General features: G+C 40.7%; 1 protein-coding gene across 2 annotated transcripts in view; it reads left to right on the top strand.

Annotated features, from left to right (window-relative positions):
- The first annotated feature begins 4,557 nt into the window (after positions 1-4,557).
- Positions 4,558-16,515, top strand: part of kank3 (KN motif and ankyrin repeat domains 3) — a 46,938-nt gene continuing 34,980 nt past the window's right edge. For both annotated transcript variants that reach the window (XM_026194266.1, XM_026194265.1), the window contains exon 1: positions 4,558-4,673. The gene's annotated coding sequence lies outside the window, so the exon portion shown is untranslated. The remainder of the gene's footprint in view (positions 4,674-16,515) is intronic.

Below are 16,515 nucleotides of genomic sequence, written 5' to 3'. Positions count from 1 at the left end.
GCAGAGAAGGAGTGGCATTGTTCCCCTATTGTTTATAGATTTGGATGAAGGATGGCAATTTCTTGCTTAGTCGTGGGTCCAGGGTGGGGTCCTAGTAATGATCTGTGCAAGGTAATATGGACCACTGATCTTCTATCTTGGTCTTGGTCTGGCCTGACACCAAGGACCAGTTTGTCTTGGAAGACACTATCTGGGGCAAATTTCTCCTGGATAAGGTGAGATGTTTCGGGCAGGCCTGACTGGGAGCCAACCCAGGGCATTATATCTTTTGGCTGATATGGGAACGCCTCAGCATCCACCCCCAGAAGAGCTGGAGGAGGTAGCAGATGAGGGTCTGGGTATCATTGCTTAGACTGCTGCTCAGTGACCTAAAACAATGGATGGATGAATGCTAAACCCAGTAATAAAAATTTATATTACACTTTTTGAGAAAGCAAACAACAGCTCTGTGTGATATGAAAAAGATAATAAATGGTTGAGAATGAGTGTATTATTTGAATTTTAATATGTTGATTGTTTGAGCTGATGCACAAATAAGAAACAGGTTGAGTAGACTCCAACAAAAATGCAGGCCCAAACTTTGAGCCTCAAGGCCATAAAAACAGATTTCACAATTAATTGCCGTGTAAGCTTAACAATGGTTACAATTCACCATTAACAAGGTTTTTAAAAAACCCGTGAATCCTCAGAGACACATTTGAGAGCTGAAAGTACAGAGTAATGTAGCGTTCATTTGAGGTCATTTCTGTGGGAAGAAAATCCCTGTGGACAGACCAGTCATCCATAAAAGTTCTTGGATTAAACCCTCCCATAACCACTGACAGCAGTAGTTTCATCTTTGGGGCCATCAGTTTGATTACCAGCATGAAAGAGCTCTTAGGTTTGGACCCAAACTTAGTCCTAATTGCACGCTTATGTTTGACTCATGCATGAATACTCCTATAACCCCCGTTGTGACTCTGTTCTGCACGCTGTCCTGCTGTTAAATTTCATGCAAACAGCAAAAACAAAATGCTCTTTATGTTGAACTTGCTTTCATAGCTCAGACCAGAGGACCACTGCAGTAATGAACATGGAGCAAGGCGATGAATTAGAAATGACTGAAGATACACAAGAGCTAAATGCAGCTGTGCACACCCCAAAATACTGGATGAACTCAACAAGCATGTCAGGAGAATGATGCAACATGATAATCCTTAAGTTTTTAGTTTTTTTTATAGAGTCTTTGCTTTGACGGTGATCAAAATGGTGAGAAATAACCAAAACTTACAGCAGAAAAAGAATTTTGGGAATCAATTTGAGATATTTTAACATTTTGTTATGGTGCAGGGCTCTTCTCCCTAGTTAGTCTTTGTTACACTTCATTCAGACTGGTATCTTTGTGTGTGGCTGATGTCTTTTTATTGTATTAAAGCCAATATTTTCATTCTTTATTTCACTGAAATGACCCTTTACAGTTTCTTTGTTTGGTTTCAAATATTTTGGCTCAGTAAGGTTTCTTTTAAATTTTTAATTCAGTATAAAACATTTGGAAGCTTCTTTGTCACAGCCACTTTAGGAATCTTTTTGTTTTCAGGCGTCCTGTTTGTTGTATGTAGAGAATCCCCGTGAGTACCTTCATACTGGAAAGACTACAGCGCCCTCAGCTGTTGGATGGCAGGTGATGCAGTTTACAGTGCTTTATGAAGGTACTTTCGAATAATCACAATCAGAATCAGAAAGGGTTTTATTGCCAAATGTTGAGCGGGTTTACAACATTAGGAAATTGCTGCGGTGCTTCAGTGCAAACATACTGTTATAAATACTGTTATAAATTAAGCTTAAATGGACATGAAAATAAAAATGAGAATAAGAATTAAAAGTGCTAAGTAGATAGATAGATATATACATGATATATACATGAGTGCAGGTGGTGATCAGTGCCAAACATGGAATGATGCAGTGAACACAACGTAGGGTCATGTGTTAGTGGTGGGAACAGTCATACGGTTATTGTTCATGTGTCCAACAGCAGAGGGGAAGAAACTGTTCTTATGGCGAGAGGTTCTGGTGCGAATGGACCGGAGCCTCCTGCCTGAGGGAAGCAGGTCAAACAGACTGTGTCCAGGGTGAGAAGGGTCAGCTGAGATCCGAGCTGCACTCCCCAGTGTCCTGGAGGTGTACAGGTCCTGCAGAGATGGGAGTCTGCAGCCAATCACCTTCTCAGCAGAGCGCACAACACGCTGCAGTCTCTGTTTGTCCCTGATAGTGGCTCCAGCGTACCACACGGTGATGGAGGAGGTGAGGATGGACTCGATGATTGCAGTGTAGAACTGCATCATCGTCCGTGTTGGCAGGTTGAATTTCTTCAGCTGCCTCAGGAAGTACATCCTCTGCTGGGCTTTCTTAATGACGGAGGTGATGGTGGGCTCCCACTTCAGGTAATAAGTCAATCATCCCCTTTTTGAGGCCAGGAAGAGACACACAATACTTGGACGGTTTTGTCAATTTCAGATCTTGAAATTTCGAATTAGGCATGTCAAAAGCTCAACTTATTAACTCAAAATTCTGAGTAAATACCTCAAAGTAGGACCCAAAATACCCAGTAGGAGTTCAGTTAGACTTGACCAATAACAGCGTCCCCTGCCCTGTGGTTGGTGACGCTGTTATTTGTCATTAATCCTTCACTACAACTGTCAAAGCACCAAATGTGGGAAAATCTCTTGGAATCATGGTTTTTCATCCCTCAGGCAGACAGTCTAGAATAAATCGGCCACAAAGGCGTCTCAAGAAACTTTATTTTTAACCTCTCAGCTCCCAGTCTGGACTCAAGAGACAGACACCCTCTCTTCTTTAAAGATTAGGCTTTAAACTTTCCTTTTTGACAAAGCCCATAGTTAGGGTTGAATCAGGTGACCCTGAATCTTCCCATAGTTACCCTGCAATAAGCCCAGGCTGCAAGGAGCTTCCCATGATGCACTGAGTGCTTCTTCTTCACTGGCCTCCTTAATCATTAGTTATTATTCATCTCTGGTTCTCTTCCATAGCGTATCTTTTGTCTGTCTTCCTCCCGTAGCCCCTAACCAGTCACAGTAGATCACAGTAGATGGCCAACCCTCCTTGACCCTGCATCTGTTGGAGGTTTCTTCCTGTTAATTTACCAACCAAACCCTTTGAGTTAAGGAAAAACTTTGATCTCAAACCCAGAAATTTTAACTTGTGTTGGGCTTTTTTTTTTTTTTTTTTTTTTTTTTTTTTTTTTTTTTTTTTACAATGGCACAAATGACCTTACATGCAAGAAACAAAAGAAATATTTAAAAATGATTTATGATTACATGCCAGATTTGGCGCCATTTGACCAAACTGACAAACAAGTCCCGCCTATGTGTCGTCGGTCCCTGGGGGCTCCACACAGGGTTCCTGATTGGAGCATTCAGCTGTTTGTCAGTGTTCCTTCAAGATGGAATTAGCGGCAAACTCTCCAAAACCTACGTCAAAATATAATCTGTCGTTGCAGCTAAACAGGAAATGACGGAAAAGAAGGCCTCTGCATTCAAAATAAAAGCCAGTTAAAGCAACATTTCATTAGACGTTAAACCAACATACTTATAATAAAATATAAAAACATAAAAAGCAATTAAAGACAAAATAAAAAGTTACAAATTCTTATAAATAATATATAAAAGTTAAATATACACTTTTAAGTCTGCTTTTGAATGTAAGCATAGTTGTAATTGCTCTGAGGTCAGCAGGTGGCTTGTTTTAAAAGTACCTGAATGCATCCTGAGCACTAATTTTCTGAGATCTGCTTTGGGAACAGTTAAAAGATTTGCAGCCAATAACCTGCTACAACATAAACAAATCAGCGCCTCAATTGTTTTCAAGCTTCAGCTGACATTACCCCCCCCGATATTCACTCACACTAATAGATACACAGTATGCTCACAGAAGATGATTTTCATAGGTTAAAAAAAACAAAACAAAACCCTGTAAGACAAGGAATATGTATAAACACCAATGATGCTTTTCCAAATGAGTGATGACTCTGTGCATCCGACAAACACACAAGTAGAGTGGTAGAAAGCAACGCATCAGTCATGATATAAGCAGTCGTGAGTTTGAATTATGTTTGTGTATGCTCTGCCGTGTTGAAAGAAAACCTGTTTGTTGGACTTATTTACTGATCAGACAATGCTCTTTACTAAAAATCATGCAAATGTTAAACCTACTGTATTATTACTGTATCACTACTGAGAAATAAAATAATAAAATGCATGTTTTAGAAAATCAATTTTACAATACAAAAGCATGAATGAATAAATAAATAAATTAATTAAAAGTTCAATGCTCTAAATGTATTTATAATATCAGACAAAACATTAGATAACTGAAGCTGACAGGTCTGTCATCAGCGTATACACAGGAGCTGTGATAGAACGTGATTTAAGAAAACGAGATTAGAGATGTAAATGTATACAAGAGATAAAACAAACCCCTTCAGTGCAACGTGGTCGTTTTATTTTGAAATTCTAAATCGGAAACACATTTTAAACTTTTTCGGTAACTTGACCCAAAGGCTGAAGTCAGGGGGTAGGAGTTTTTTTTCCCCCTCCCTCCTTCTCCTCCCAAACTTTTCTTACCTCTACTGAAGTTATGACAAGCCTCAGTGTGACTGGACGGAGGGCAGCCACAAGGTAAGACAGCAGTGCCCGAGGGGGTCCATGGCTGTATTGATTAGCTGATTATTACTAATCGAGCCTCTGGCCAAAGTAGTTGTGTTTTATTAAACAGAGGCTGCTGCAAACTGTTCCAGTGGATTATTGATAATGTCTGATTTTGTGTTTGCCTCTGGAACCTTATATATAATATATACGTTTTTAAATTATTTTAAATGCTCCCTTTTTTAAATTTAGAGTCTACTCAGACTCTATTTAGGTTTTACTGAACTGTCTGAGTGGATGTGGTTTGTACTGGCTCCCTCGCCACTAATTTGGCAAACTGAAAATAGTTTTTGTTTCCCAAACAGGGCTTTTCTCCCACCACTGCATTTGCTATGAGAACCATTCACTTTAAAGCTGTGTTTTATTGCCTGCAGCTGTCTCACATTAGAAATGACAGGATTTAGGTCAGTGTTCGTGATATCTTTTGTGGTTTTCTTGTTGTGTTGTTGTTGTTGTTATTGCTGTTGCTTTGACTTGTCAAACCTCAGACGAGCCACTTCAGTGCGCATCTCCTTTTACACCTCTTCCTGCAGGACACACTGCAGCTTCTTCACATGTGAAGCAAACTAAATGTAGCTTCAGTAAAGAAGGGAACATCTTTCTGTGCCAGACATTGTTGTGGGAGGGGTGAGGCTGCTTTATAGGACGGAAATCCCCCTCCATCCCAAGTCAGCACCCCCAATATCTGTCCCCCTGGCTGCTTTCCTGTCTTATAATAAAGTGCTGTGATTCCAGTGTCTGGTTTGCCCTGTAGCTTTGCTGGCTTCATCAGCCTCTCACTATGAATCACTTGGGATGATGGACGGCCTGCAGCCACAGCTCCGGATGTTTAGCTTGAAAACAGCACTGCTTTAAAAAAAATCCTAAGTGGCAGCGCTGTTGGGGGCGTGTTACATTAAATACCAGTGAGGTGATGAGATATTACCCTCAGAGGCTCTTTTTTCCTTTTTTATTCACACATCCATGAATTTGAAGGTTTATAATACAATAAAAACTTTTGCTGCATTTCTTTTCGATACAAAGACACAAGTTTTTACAACTCGACTTTGATCCTTCATCCAAACAGAAGAAGTGCACTTTATGTTATGAAGTTATTCAGCGGCTAAAGAATTGTGTTGCTGTCTCACCTGTATTAATGAAACAGGAAGTGCGTATTTAAGCTTTTGGTTAAAGTGATTAACGCCACTACTATTAAAAAACAAGGTCTGCATACCCACAGCTTCATTTACCCTAACACTGGCAGTCAGTGTGGCAATGCTGCATATTATGTTGTAGGTCCTGTATGTAATGTTGGATTTTTGATACTTTTGAGATGTTTTGAGTTTATATGGTTGCTATCTTGACAAAGTCTCTGTTGTAAAAGAGATCTTAGCTCAGTGGTTCTGCTATATTAATAAAGTGCTGACTGTGGTATTAATGCTCTGTCTTTAAAATCTGATCAGTTGTTTTTCAACTGAATCTATAATTAGATGTGTATAAGTACTATAAAGCAAGATTGGAAGTTTTCGAGCTATGTGAGCTTGAAGTCCGAGTTTTCTGTTTCATCAAAGTGTCCACCCTTACCTGGCTGAATCACCATGCAACTTATGCCGAACACATAACCTAGTTCTACTCTGCTAAGTCTCTTTTGCACTGCTGGATGTGCAGCTACTAGAAGACAGAACACACACCGAGAATAGCTGTTCGGTCAGTAAAATTAATTTCACTTTGATTTGCCGACAAACTAAAGTGATCTCCAGGTCTCCTTTATTAGGCTGTGGGACGGTAACCTTGATGTTTAAATGGATCCAGTTTAAAGTTTCAGAGCTCTAATGTGCGGCCATTGTGTTGTGACCTTTGTTTGTATATTAAATAAGAAACCTCTGCAGATCCATCTGTGGCTCAAACCCAAGAGACATGTTTTGATTTTCTGGCCTGTTGTTTTGCAGTGAAGAGTGCTTTGTGCTGCCAACACACACACACACACACACACACACACACACACACACACACACACACACACACACACACACACACACCACCCCTCATGAATGTCATGGACGTTCTTTCGGTCAGGATGTTGTCGTTATGTTGCGCGTCATGGGATAAAACAATTTGTTGCCTGTCTGGGAACGATGAGCTCAGCAGAACAGGAATCATGAGATAAGTAGGTGAAGCAGTGTAGTGGCTGGTGCTCGGTGGCTCGTCGTTACCTCGCTATTGTCAGCAATTCTGCATAATGTAACCTTTTTGGATTTCTTGTCCACCCATCAGCTCTTCCTTAATTAACTAATGTGGGAGTAGGAAGAAAAAAAAGTGAGCTCATTTATTGGTTCGGGAGTGAAATATAGCAGCCGTATGGATTAACAGACTAAATATCAGGGCTCCAGAAAACTGAAATCAAAGAGGCAGTTGCAGTAAATACATCCTTAAGTCTCTGGATGAAGGGTAAGAGTGAGAAATTGATGGGGGCGATGAGGAGAAGCTCTTCAGAATTTGTGTTAAGCTCTTAATAACTTTGTGGCGCTCTCTCAGGGGAAGCTGCCTTTCTGCAACAGGACCCTGGGGTTTGACTTACTGCTGCCACCTCAAAAATAGCTTGGCAGTAAGTCTACTTGGAGGAGTCAAGAGGTCACTGTAACACTCTTGATACTCAGTGACAGGATTATATACACATATATATATTTTAATAAACACTGCCTTCCTAATTAATGCATTCCTGCCTGATTTACACCTCGGAGCTGATGGAGAACAGTTTATTAAATTAGAACTAAATTGCATTTGAGTGTGTGCTCATGAGTCCTGCTTGATAAAGTACATGTGGTCGTATTTTTAGCTTTATTACAAGTGGCTTTAATTTTAGCAGGCCAGTGCACTGCGGTGACATGATGCAGGCAGGAAAAAGAAAGCTGGACGCAGCAGTGTCAGGAGAAGTAAAAAATAAAACTGACATATTCTGACCGGGCCACGTACTGAGATACAACCGCCGCAGCGAGACCGGGCTATAAATCAATACTTCATTCGCTGTTGTTTTCCTTCGCATTTTGTGCCACATTCAGGTCAGATTTTGGTAATGGTAATTATGAGATCTAGACTTCTAAAGTAATAATTATGACTGGGAAACACAGACTTTTCTGACATCTTTGTTTATATATACCCAACTTGGTGCTGAGATAGTTTCATCAGTGTGGTATTTTTAAGCTCCAGAAACTGTAATCGCACAACTCAACGAAATACGTTTTCTTCTATGAATAGACTGACCCCATCACCCTTATGTGAAGAATTAAATTTTTGTATTGGTCTGCCCAGATCACGGAGCTCTAAACAAACCAGGTTAGTAAACAAGAGACCGCTGTGTGCCTCGCTGAACTTGGTATTGAATTTCTGATTTTTATTAGAGGTGCAACGATACACAAAATTCACGGTTCGGTTCGGTTCGATACTTTGGTGTCACGGTTCGATATTTTTTCGATACAAAAAAAATGTTCATGCCTTTTTAATTTGTCATTTATTAAAATTATAAATATATATTTTAACTCAAAAGTACAGTTTTTAAATTTAATGTTGCTGAAACAAAAAAGTAATAAAAAAAAAAAATATCTCAGGGCTCGTAAAATTTCAAAATCCCTGGTAGCCCTTCGGGCAGGGACTCTTCAGTTTTTGGTAGCCCAAAATAAATTTAAGTAGCCCGAATAAAAAAGAGAGCAATTTTTTGATTGATGTTTTGTTTCCTTTATAAAATTATACATTAAAGTATAATATTGTAAAGGAAACAAAACATTAATTAAAAAATTGTTGAAAAACAAATTACAACATTGTATAAAAATTACAATCATCAACTCAAATACTTGGTTCTAATTGAAGAGAAATTTCTATGAACTTGTAAGAACTGTGTAGGACATGAATCAGTCTGTGTCAGATCCTGTATTTGAAATTTCCACTGAAGTCACGGGTAAGAGACAAGTGGAACCAAGATCGAGGCCATTTGCTTTTTGAAGTTTGCAAAGACTGCTAAATTTTGCCAGTGGTAGTTCACTCTTTGCAACATAGTACGCTGTTCTAAACAGATTTTCAGGTTTATTTTTAGTATGTTATTTGCAATTGGTGTTTGTTCTGGGAAAGCTATTGCAGACTGAGCAATAATGCATTTCTTGCATTTCTCATGGGTTCTAATGGGGGCCTTTCTTAAAATGACTGGTCCCAGTAACAAAGGCGCTTGTCGACCCAGAAATCGAGGGAAACCCAACAACACACCCGGCAGAACATTACAGGGAGTGCAGAATTATTAGGCAAGTTGTATTTTTGAGGAATAATGTTATTATTGAACAACAACCATGTTCTCAATGAACCCAAAAAACTCATTAATATCAAAGCTGAATGTTTTTGGAAGTAGTTTTTAGTTTGTTTTTAGTTTTAGCTATTTTAGTGGGATATCTGTGTGTGCAGGTGACTATTACTGTGCATAATTATTAAGCAACTCAACAAAAAACAAATATATATCCGTTTCAATTATTTATTTTTACCAGTGAAACCAATATAACATCTCCACATTCACAAATACAGTGGGGCAAAAAAGTATTTGGTCAGCCACCGATTGTGCAAGTTCCCCACCTAAAATGATGACAGAGGTCAGTAATTTGCACCAGAGGTACACTTCAACTGTGAGAGACAGAATGTGAAAAAAAAATCCATGAATCCACATGGTAGGATTTGTAAAGAATTTATTCATAAATCAGGGTGGAAAATAAGTATTTGGTCAATAACAAAAATACAACTCAATACTTTGTAACATAACCTTTGTTGGCAATAACAGAGGTCAAACGTTTACTATAGGTCTTTACCAGGTTTGCACACACAGTAGCTGGTATTTTGGCCCATTCCTCCATGCAGATCTTCTGGAGAGCAGTGATGTTTTGGGGCTGTCGCCGAGCAACACGGACTTTCAACTCCCGCCACAGATTTTCTATGGGGTTGAGGTCTGGAGACTGGCTAGGCCACTCCAGGACTTTCAAATGCTTCTTACGGAGCCACTCCTTTGTTGCCCGGGCGGTGTGTTTTGGATCATTGTCATGTTGGAAGACCCAGCCTCGTTTCATCTTCAAAGTTCTCACTGATGGAAGGAGGTTTTGGCTCAAAATCTCACGATACATGGCCCCATTCATTCTGTCCTTAACACGGATCAGTCGTCCTGTCCCCTTGGCAGAAAAACAGCCCCATAGCATGATGTTTCCACCCCCATGCTTCACAGTAGGTATGGTGTTCTTGGGATGCAACTCAGTATTCTTCGTCCTCCAAACACGACGAGTTGAGTTTATACCAAAAAGTTCTACTTTGTCATGTGGTCAGATGAAACCATTCTCCCAATCCTCTGCTGTATCATCCATGTGCTCTCTGGCAAACTTCAGACGGGCCTGGACATGCACTGGCTTCAGCAGCGGAACACGTCTGGCACTGCGGGATTTGATTCCCTGCCGTTGTAGTGTGTTACTGATGGTGACCTTTGTTACTTTGGTCCCAGCTCTCTGCAGGTCATTCACCAGGTCCCCCCGTGTGGTTCTGGGATCTTTGCTCACCGTTCTCATGATCATTTTGACCCCACGGGATGAGATCTTGCGTGGAGCCCCAGATCGAGGGAGATCATCAGTGGTCTTGTATGTCTTCCATTTTCTGATGATTGCTCCCACAGTTGATTTTTTCACACCAAGCTGCTTGCCTATTGTAGATTCACTCTTCCCAGTCTGGTGCAGGTCTACAATACTTTTCCTGGTGTCCTTCGAAAGCTCTTTGGTCTTGGCCATGGCGGAGTTTGGAGTCTGACTGTTTGAGGCTGTGGACAGGTGTCTTTTATACAGATGATGAGTTCAAACAGGTGCCATTCATACAGGTAAAGAGTGGGGGACAGAAAAGCTTCTTACAGAAGACGTTACAGGTCTGTGAGAGCCAGAGATTTTCCTTGTTTGAGGTGACCAAATACTTATTTTCCACCCTAATTTACGAATAAATTCTTTACAAATCCTACCATGTGAATTCATCGATTTTTTTTTTTCACATTCTGTCTCTCACAGTTGAAGTGTACCTCTGGTGCAAATTACTGACCTCTGTCATCATTTTAAGTGGGAGAAATTGCACAATCGGTGGCTGACTAAATACTTTTTTGCCCCACTGTATACATTTCTGACATTCAAAAACAAAACAAAAACAAATCAGCGACCAATATAGCCACCTTTCTTTGCAAGGACACTCAAAAGCCTGCCATCCATGGATTCTGTCAGTGTTTTGATCTGTTCACCATCAACATTGCGTGCAGCAGCAACCACAGCCTCCCAGACACTGTTCAGAGAGGTGTACTGTTTTCCCTCCTTGTAAATCTCACATTTGATGATGGACCACAGGTTCTCAATGGGGTTCAGATCAGGTGAACAAGGGGGCCATGTCATTAGTTTTTCTTCTTTTATACCCTTTCTTGCCAGCCACGCTGTGCAGTACTTGGACGCGTGTGATGGAGCATTGTCCTGCATGAAAATCATGTTTTTCTTGAAGGATGCAGACTTCTTCCTGTACCACTGCTTGAAGAAGGTGTCTTCCAGAAACTGGCAGTAGGACTGGGAGTTGAGCTTGACTCCATCCTCAACCCGAAAAGGCCCCACAAGCTCATCTTTGATGATACCAGCCCAAACCAGTACTCCACCTCCACCTTGCTGGCGTCTGAGTCGGACTGGAGCTCTCTGCCCTTTACCAATCCAGCCACGGGCCCATCCATCTGGCCCATCAAGACTCACTCTCATTTCATCAGTCCATAAAACCTTAGAAAAATCAGTCTTGAGATATTTCTTGGCCCAGTCTTGACGTTTCAGCTTGTGTGTCTTGTTCAGTGGTGGTCGTCTTTCAGCCTTTCTTACCTTGGCCATGTCTCTGAGTATTGCACACCTTGTGCTTTTGGGCACTCCAGTGATGTTGCAGCTCTGAAATATGGCCAAACTGGTGGCAAGTGGCATCTTGGCAGCTGCACGCTTGACTTTTCTCAGTTCATGGGCAGTTATTTTGCGCCTTGGTTTTTCCACACACTTCTTGCGACCCTGTTGACTATTTTGAATGAAACGCTTGATTGTTCGATGATCACGCTTCAGAAGCTTTGCAATTTTGAGACTGCTGCATCCCTCTGCAAGATATCTCACTATTTTTGACTTTTCTGAGCCTGTCAAGTCCTTTTGACCCATTTTGCCAAAGGAAAGGAAGTTGCCTAATAATTATGCACACCTGATATAGGGTGTTGATGTCATTAGACCACACCCCTTCTCATTACAGAGATGCACATCACCTAATATGCTTAATTGGTAGTAGGCTTTCGAGCCTATACAGCTTGGAGTAAGACAACATGCATGAAGAGGATGATGTGGACAAAATACTCATTTGCCTAATAATTCTGCACTCCCTGTATGTTATTTACACGGGTGCACATAAGTGGTCTGCATGTGCGCATTCGCTGTCAAAATAAAAGACGCGCACCAGATAAGAAGTTGCAACGCGCGTTTGCGTCCATATAAAAAGCACTGTTTTTGTCTGCTAGAGTGGGATTTTCACGGCACATTCTGCACCACATCTCTGTGTGTTCATCATTTGTTTGAAGCCAGCTCACCTCTTGCAACTACTTTTCCGAGAATACGCGCTTCTTTTGTGGTTCGGACTCCTTCTGACATTTCTTTGGAGGTGGAAGAACACCAAAGTAATTGCTTAAAGGAGCTTCTTCGACATCTTTAAGAGTTCTAAACAAATGTCTGTCCTCCTCCAGAAAATCTTATGTACGCAAACACGCGTTGCAACTTCTTATCTTGTGTGTGTTTTTTATTTTGACAGCGAATGCGCACCTGCGGACCACTTATGTGCAGCCCCGGTTATTTAGCTCGTCATATTGCAGCCACAGAAATTCTTTTGTCCATGAAACCATAAAGCTGCACTTTCTTTTTGCCTTATAGTCTGATTTGTCATAACTTTTCCGTTTTGTGGTAAGCTTTTCTTTGGCTGTCACTTCTTCACCCTGACCTGTCTTATTTGGCTCAGCAGAACTAAAATATATATCCTGCTGCTTTTACACACACACACACACACACACACACACACACACACACACACACACACACACACACACACACACACACACACACACACACACACATATAACGGTCAGCGATTCTCTGCGCGATCAACCTCTCACATGTTTAAGCTTGCTGCGGGAGATTTCACCTGTCATGTTTGCATAGTAAGCTAACGATTGATAAGACGATGTCAGAGGAATTGGTGCACAAATTATCATCACTCACAGATCAGTGCTGTCGCTCTCTATACACAGTTCACGCGATTGCAAAGTGAAAGCAAAAAACAAGCGCAAATTCAAATGCGATTTCAATATGTCACATATTGACAGTGGCTCACCGATGCCAATGACCTAATTACCCAGCTACATTTCCGAAAGAATGCAAAAGCATTGACATATTTTTCCTTCCTACAATAGCCCGACGGGCAGGGCAGGGCAGAGATAGATTTTGGTAGCCCGACTGGAAAAATCGCTAGCCCTGTATCTGATTGAGGAATCACTCATCTTTGGAAAAGAGAGTTTATTACAGAGAAATGGCTCTTTCCAAAATAAAAGCTATACTATATGCCTCTTCTGGGCTATATTCTCAGCAGCATATTAAACATATAAGGAGAATCATGTGCTAACAGCTGTCTAAATGACTCGGCTAAAGTTAGTAGCATGCTTGTTGTTTTTGTCTGCTTCCATTTGTCTTTGCACTAGGATGATATCTGAGTAAATGTGCAGTCATATTCATTGTGTTCCCACTAGTGCTGTCAGCGTTAATCTCGTTGAAATGACCTTAACGCCACAACACAGCAAATCTCCGTTAACGAGCTACCCCTGATCGCCCCGTGCATGGGGCTAGACGGCCAACACGTTAACGAGCTAATTGCGCTAACACACTAGTTCCCACCCATGTAATTGAGCATTGCATGGCACATCCAATACACTGTTTTACTTTAGTCCATGACGCGCTTACCTTCAGGGTCATACGTCACATGAAAACCAAAATAATTCCAAACGCCAGATCTGAATGAGGGTGGGGGAGGTTCAATTTGCTATGTTGCAAGGAGAGCTTAACTTCTGTCTCGCTAGCTTGCCCTGCGCTCTTCCTTCTGACGATGCTGTCTGTGTTGAGCGCTCAGTGGATCTGTGCTCGACAGTGTAGCCTAGGCGGAGTAGTCGAGCGCAGATTCACTCTGCACTCAACACAGACAGCATCGTCAGAAGGAAAGTTGATAAAATAAATTTAAAATTTTGTATTGTTCGATACATATGCGTACCGAACCGAAAGCACTGTATCGAACGGTTCAATATCGATACAAGTATCGTTGCACCCCTAACTTTTATGTAGGCCTATTTAAGTAGTTTCCTCTTGCATCCATTTTTTAAGTAGTATTGATTGAGTTAAAGGGAAATTCGGTCATCATCAGAGTCTCTCTGCAGGTTTTTGGGAGTATTGCTGCTTAACGTTTTTGATAGAAAAGATCCAGAACAATGCCCATAAAGAGCAAAAACAAAAAAAAAAAAGATTGGCTGCTTGTGAGGGACTGGGAGTGCTCCAGCAGTAGAGCTACAGTGTGTCCGGAAAGTATTCAAAGCGCTTCACTTGTTCCATTTTTAGTCCTGTTACAGCCTTATTCCAAAATGGATTAAATTTATTTTCCCATTAAAATTCTACACACAACACCCCTTGCTGTCTCAAGTCTTCCTGAGTATGATGCTACAAGCTAGGCACGCCTGCTTTTGGGCAGTTTCTCCCTTTCTTCAGTGCAGAATCTCTGAAGCACCATCAGGTTGGATGGAGAGCATTGGTGCACAGCCATTCCCAGATCTCTCCATAGATGTTCAGTATGGTTTAAGTCTGGGCTCCTCACAGAGTGGTCCCAGAGCCATTTTCCCAGTTCCTGCTGGTAAAAAAAACATCCCCATAGCATGATGCTGCCACCACCGTGCCTTCAACATGTTTTATAGGCCAGGTGATGAGCAGTGTCTGTTTACCTCTAGGCGTGATGCTTGGCGTTCAGGCCAAAGAGTTCAATCTTTGTTTCATCAGACCATAGAACTGCTAATGTAGTACTAAGGGGCCCAAAGTGTGCCAAAAAAATATATTCCTTACACCGTTACACCAGCACCACCTGCCTGAGGCACTGAACAATACAAGGAGGGATTGAGCCTCAATTTTAATTTGTTTACACCAAATTCTGATCCTGACTGTCACAGCAATTCTCAGCAGACCAGGCAACATTTTTCCAATGTCCTGTTGTCCAATTTTGGAGAATTGAAGTCTCTGTTTCCTGACCGTACTGGCAGGAGTGGCACCCAGTGTTGTCTTCTGCTGTTGTAGCTCATCTGGTTGTAACAAGTAGTTATTTGAGTCACTGTTGCCTCTTACCTCTGGCATCAACAAAACTTTTTCACCTGATCTCTTTTTCAGACTGTTCTCAATAAACCATAGAGATGTTGTGTGTGAAAATCCCAGAAAAGCAGAAGTTTTAGAAAAATACTTCGACCAGCTTACCTGGCACTAGCAACCATGCCATGTTCAAAGTCACTTAAATCACTTTTCCTCGACATTCTGATCCTCAGTTTAAACTTCAGCCGGTCATCTTAAACATGTCTATATGCCTAGATGCATTGATTTGCTGTCATGTGATTGACTGGTTAGCATTAACAAGCAGTTTAACATCTAATGAAGTGTTCAGTGAGTGCATATCAAAGATGTACTTGGAAATATTTGGTAGTCTTACCCTTACTCATATTTTCTCCTTGGTAGGTGGTACGTTATTAGAGGAAAAATGGAAGTGAGTGAAGAGTTTCTGTTTTTATTTGTTTCCATCAAGTGCAGTCGTAAGAAACATTTCAAAGGTTTCTGAAAGTTTAAAAGCTGAAGCATTTTTTCCTCTGGAGCAATTAGCTTTAAGTGCGAGACCTGCATGGAATTCCCATAACAATTAGCATGCATCCAGGCTTTTAAAATGGAAATGAACACTTTATGCTAAAGGAAATGGTAGGTCTTTAAAGAACATTGGATTTCTGCATTCAGATCTAGATTTTAAAAGGTAAAAACGCATATCGTAATAGTAATGGTGTTATTGAGGAAGTCTGAAGCGTCTTTCTGTGACTCTCAGATATTTACAGGAATCAAGAGCAGCTCTGTTTCTCATAATTGTATTTGCCTCAATAGTCTCGGGATCATGAGTCATTTACTTAAAACAATTTCGGAAGCTCATGTCCAGTTTTTGAGCTAATTGTACTGAGATTGAGTTTGCATTATATTGTTATCTCGAGATGTCAGACAGTTTTAAAATCATGGCTTTGCAGAAATTTAACTTGATCAGCTTAACTTAATCATGTTGAAACTTGTCGACAGTCCATGTCTGCATATTTTCATTATCTTCATTCCTTGTTAAATGAAATCAAACATTTGTGATCTTTCCTTTTGATACTGTATAATGCTGCCTAGCTATTAGGTACGCACAGGCTCATGAATGATATGATGTAACCACTAAAACTCAATTATCTTGAAAAAATGATGAAGTTCTGATCACAAGGGAAGGCGGTTTGATAATTCAGGACATCTTGTAATAATCATTTGTACATAATGAAGACAAGATAATTGAGCTAGGTATGGATCAGAAGAAAATCTCAAGATAACAGATTGTGTCTGTAGTGAGGGTAAATGCCCGGAGTATCAGACAATGTAATGTATGTCCTCTCTTATTTAGAAAAATGGATATAAAGATAAAATGAATGTTGCTT

The sequence above is a fragment of the Astatotilapia calliptera genome, chromosome 15, assembly GCF_900246225.1.
Source record: "Astatotilapia calliptera chromosome 15, fAstCal1.2, whole genome shotgun sequence".
Taxonomy (NCBI): Eukaryota; Metazoa; Chordata; class Actinopteri; order Cichliformes; family Cichlidae; genus Astatotilapia; species Astatotilapia calliptera.
The sequence above is the reverse complement of the archived record's forward strand: the minus strand, read 5'-3'. Positions and strand labels throughout refer to the sequence as shown.